General features: G+C 34.5%; 1 non-coding gene across 1 annotated transcript; it reads right to left on the reverse strand.

Moving 5' to 3' along the window:
* Nucleotides 1–2,938: 2,938 nt before the first annotated feature.
* On the reverse strand, nucleotides 2,939–3,045 carry LOC143672321 (U6 spliceosomal RNA). Its single transcript, XR_013169782.1, has one exon. It is a non-coding gene; the product is annotated as a U6 spliceosomal RNA (small nuclear RNA).
* Nucleotides 3,046–5,518: the final 2,473 nt, after the last annotated feature.

The raw sequence follows: 5,518 nt of genomic DNA on the forward strand, positions 1-5,518 counted from the left end.
TCAAGAAATCTATTTTCATTTATTCTTATCTTTATTTAAGACTAAGCACTAGGATTTTCCTTTGATTTTCTAAAATAATATAGAAGATTTCAACTTGGAAAACACAAGTAAATTTTCAGTATAATCAGTGTGCCTTAATAGTGTGGGAGATATTTGTACTTAGTTTGGTCTTGAATATGAAACTGTTCCTTATTGTTTTGTTGTGTAGTCCTATCTATTTTTCTATAAGTTAAAATTTTGTTTTTCATCTTTATATCTAAATTTTATCTGGAATGAATATTTGCATATGATGTGAGTTAGCAGTGTTGTACTGGAATTAGCTCATGTGAAATGATCGTGTATTTCTTTCCCAACTCCACATTCACTGACACCATGGTCTCCTTGGAAGGTGGATTGCCTATGGTGAGTCTTTACACTACAACAATTGGAAAATGCTACAAGTCAGGTTCCCCACCCTCACTTCCCAGACAAAAGGCTGTTAAACGTTTCCTAGAACACTGCTTGCAGTTAAGATCAAAACTTGTCTTTTTTCCCATACGGACAACCAATAGTACTAGCATAATTTAATGAATAATTCATAACTTACTCAATGAGTTGTAGTGCCACTTTAGTTACATACCAAAATATTCCATACATATCTAGGTGTGCCTTTTTGGCTTATTGTTATGCCACCTTGTTCTATTTTTCTATCTCTGGGTCAATGCTAAAAAATATAAAATTCTATAATTTTTAATGTCTGTACACCTGGTAAAATTATTCTGTTTTACTCATCCTCTCCTTATTCTTTATCATTTAATTAAGAACACATTGTTATTATGGCCTTTTTTTTCTGTAAGAACACCATGGGGAAAGTCCCTTAGAGAGCTTTATGCATCTGCCATGTACTAGCCTGGATAAAATTATGTTGATTTGTCAGTTTATAGGTCCTTGGGCCATGCAGGTAGTATAAGTTTGGATTCCAAGTCCATTTGAAGTAAGATCTAGAGGTTTTGATTTGTCAGGAGATAAATTTTTTGTCACTCGAATCCCAAGCTTCCTTGTTGCTGGGTAGGGTTTTCTTAGTACATCTATTCTCTAATGATGAAGCTGTTAAAGTACCCCAAATTTGAAGTACCTCACTTTTGGCTCACTGATTAACATAGACAGCAAGCCCCATCTCCTGCTCATGTCTGGATGTTAGAACATGCCTTTCTATCCATACTATCATGTTACGCATTATGTATATATATTTTTTGTATGCTGTATGGCAGGGTCACAATTCATTATCTTTCCATGTGAATATTCCATTATTGCAGCACCATTTGTTGAATTTTTGTTTGTTTATTGATTGGTTTTGCCTGTTTGTTTTTTGGGAAGTGCATGGGTACATTACATTTTAATTTCTTGATTTTCTGTGTGTCATAAGTCTTTTTCTGAACATCAGAGGCTTAAATGGGAATTTACGGCAAAAAATAATTTATTTAACAAATACTCTTCAGAACATATCTGAAATGAAGCAAAGGAAGCAGGATAGTGAAGGAGAAAAAGCTGAGCCAAAATGCAGTCTCAGGTAAAGACAAATCTTGAACTGATCCTCCATAGCTAGTGATTAGGGGTGGGAAAGGGAAGTTCTGGAGCATAAATCATTATAGAATTGTCTCACTATGAAGCAAGGGGCTGGCCTTTTGTATCCCTACATCAGTCAGTCATTTTCTTTGACCCACACAGGGTGCATTACTTTCAAGATGAGGCAGCTTCTGTCAGTCAAGGCAAGAATTGAGGGAAGAATTGAGCTCATAGTAGCTGATAGTCACAGCATCTGAGGGAATGGGTGCACTGGCCAAGGAAAAAGGTATCTGAATGAGGCAACAACAACATCTACAATAATTTGTATCTACAATAATTTATGAGCTGCTTCACTAGCTAGTCTATCTTTATTTATAAAAAGCTTGTCATCTCCCTCTAGAGGCATCTTCTTCTGCTGACTTGTCCGCAAAGACTGTAGACTAATCAAAGGGAACCTGCTTCTAAAAACTAAATAGGTAGAACTGGAATTTCACTAACCCCAGTTTTAGTACTATCTACATATTGTCAAACTGCACAACCCCTTTCATCCTGCCCAACCCCCTGACTATCCACCACTGCAGTGATGCCATTCTTGAACCATACATTTGCCAATGTGGTGGTGTGCTCTATTGGCAGACTCCAAGATAATATCTCTTCTAGCCCTCCCTATGTGTTCATTATTCCTGAAGCATGTCATTCTACAGTGGTGACTAGCTCCAGAAGGAATTCTAGAAGTAGTAGTATGCCAAACTCTAACGAACTTATTGGCCTACCTATTGGTCTTATATTTATATGATGAATGGGGATTGTTCAACTGAATTTTCCTTTAATAACAAAAATCTGATCCCAAAGTGATTTTCTGTCTCTACCTAGGCAAGAGTTTCCTCAATCTTGTTATTATTGACATTTTGGGCTGGATAATTGTTTGGTTGTTGGGGGAGGGGCTGCCCTGTGCCTTACAGAATGTTTAGTTGCATCCTTGGAAGCTGTCTACTAGATGTTAGTAGCATCACTCAAGATGTGACAACCAAAAATTTCTTCAGATATTGCCAAATGTCCCCTGAGGGGCAAAATTATCTTTGGATGAGAACCACTGCTCTAAACACAGAGGACACTGTATACTTATAAAAATTGCTTCTTAGCAGGCATTGCATTATACATTTCTATTACTCTCTGAGTTAGGTGCCATTTACCCAAGGGCTATGGCTTTTTGGCTATGTGTACTTCATAGTACTTAACACAGTACCTTGAAAATTTTGGTTAATAACTTCTTTGTATATATTGATTAATAGATTATGTATTATACTGTGTATTATTGTTTATTGTTAACTGTTTTAGTTTGCAAAAGCTGCTAGAATGTGATATACCAGAAACCAAATGCTTTGTTTTGTTTTTTAATATAGAATGCTTCATGAATTTGCATGCCATTTTTGCACAAGGGCCATGTTAATCTTTTCTGTATCATTCCAATTTTAGTATAGGTGCTGCTGGAGTGAGAACAAGAAAGGCTTTTTAAAAAGGAATTTATTAATTTGCAAGTTTATAGTTCTAAGGGTATGAAAATGTAAAAAAATTAAGGCATTCAGAGAAAAGAACCTTAACTGCAAAGAAAGGCCCAATGAAGTTCAGGGTTTCTCTCTCAGATGGGAGGGCACATTGCATAAGGTTTCCCTGGAGGTTATTTCCTTCTGCTCCCAAAATCACTGGCTGTGTGGGCTCTGTTGGTTCTGGTGGCTCTAAAGCTTTTCCCAAAATGGTTCTCTTTTAAAGGGCTCCAGTTAGAAATCAGACCTGGAATGGGGGAAGACACATCTCCATATAAACCACCTAATCAAAAGTTACCACCCACAATTGGGTGGGTCACATCTCCATGGAAACAATAAAAAGGTAGCAACCAGCAGCATTGAATGAGGAGTAAAGGACATGGCTTTTCTGGGGTATACAAGAGATTCAAACCAGCATATTATCATAAAGTATGTTGGTTTGATTTTTAAAATTTAAATTCATAGAACATGTGCTTCTGAATAAATCAAAAGTCAAATTGAACCTGGTAAGAATCTTTTACTTAAAGACTTTAATTCAAACTTAAACACAATTATGTGTATTTCCTAATTTCCTGGCACATGGGTAAATTTAACAAAATTAATGATTTTTAATCAAAATTTTATTTAATTTCTATGTAGTTTTTTTCATGCTGTGAAAACATGGTTGAATATGTTTACCTATATAAGGTTAGTGTTTATTCTTAATTTGTTTTTCTCAGTTGATTAATTTATTTTTTAGTGATCAGGAAATACTCAAAATGATGTCTTGTGCCCTAAATATTCTGGAATCTCTCCCTCTTGGTAATATAGGGACACAACCAGCTTGATAGTCATCATAAAGTAGGTGAGAGGAATTACTTTGAAGGTGATAATATTTCAAGGAGTGAATTAAAAAGTGGGGCAAGAGTTGATGAAAGGAGAGGAGGTAATGGCTGAGGGGCATATTATTAAAATTAATTATAATATATATAAAATTATATATAATTTGCCCCCAATCATAATTTGAGCTGTTGTGCTCTTATCTTTTCCTTCAGTTGAAGAATGATTAGATTAGAATAGCAAGTTAGTATCATTAATGAGTGTTGTAAATGAGAGATGAAATATAATTGTGAAAGTGTCAGGGTAATTAGAAATCATAAATAGGGAAATACAAATTCCTATTTGAAATTCATCTCTTTTTAGTACTCAGCAAGATGGAAAGGTTTAAACAATAAAATAAAGGTGCTTTCTCAAATAATCTTTAAATTGCATCAAATCTCCATGAAATATTGGTGTATTTGACATAATTGCAATCTATATTATATTTCTGGTCCTCTATGCCAAGAGCAGGAGGACTCTGATAGGTTTCATTACTGATTTTTTTCCCAAGGGCAAATTCCCACAAAATGATAGTAAAAATATTTCCTAGGTGGCAATCGTAAGGTAATTCCAGACTATTGTAAACACATGCATCAACATTTGATGTTCTGATATGTGATGGAACTTTTAAATGAGACTCTTGAATTAATGAAATATTTTATGTAATAGTTCATTGGCATTCTGCCATTGATATTGGAAATTTAGTGTGGTAGAAAGAGCTTTTGACCAGAATTAAAATAAAAAGTTTCTGGTTCCATATTGACATTAGCTCATTAACTAAGTATTTTGCCTTGACAAAATACTTCACCTTTACATACCTTAGTTTTCTCATCTGTGAGATGAAACATAAATTACTTTTATGAAATTATTTTAGGCCTGAAGTAAATGATTCAAAGTTTATACTCTACTTTTCATCATTCAAGCAATCAATATTTATTTACAGCCTCTTACATAATAATCCATCCTTTCATGTGCTAGGAACTATTGTGTGGTTCACAAGCTTAACGGTAGATCAGAATTGCTGGTGATATGTTTTTTGTTTTTTTTTTTCTTTTAACATGGGCAGGCACCTGGAATTGAACCCGGGTCCTCGGGCATGGCACGCAAGCACTCTTACCTGCTGAGCCACTGTGGCCTGCCCTATTTTATTTTATTTTTTAAAATTTATTTATTTTTTTAATGTTTTAAAAATACAAATTCGTGAGGCCCATTTTGGATGTCCTCCTGAATCAGAAAATACTGGAATTACTCTGTGGCATTTACATTTCAAATAAACAAACAACAATTTCCAGGTGTTTTTTTCTAACCTATAACTAAGTTGTGAAAGTTTCTATAGGGCATGGAGAATAATGAGTAAATTATGTTAAAAAATTATAGAACCTAGTTGCTAAGATGATAACAGTACTGAATAGAAAATATCTCATTGAATTGCATAAGAGAAAAATGAGGTTGGAATAAATAGAAGATGGAGGGATTGATTGTAGTTGAAGTCGGAAAGGGGAAGGGAAAAAAAATAAAAGAGTGATTTCCAGGCAAGGAAATATAAGAGTAGTGATGGCACAAAGCTTAAA

The sequence above is a fragment of the Tamandua tetradactyla genome, chromosome X (assembly GCF_023851605.1).
Source record: "Tamandua tetradactyla isolate mTamTet1 chromosome X, mTamTet1.pri, whole genome shotgun sequence".
NCBI lineage: Eukaryota > Metazoa > Chordata > Mammalia > Pilosa > Myrmecophagidae > Tamandua > Tamandua tetradactyla.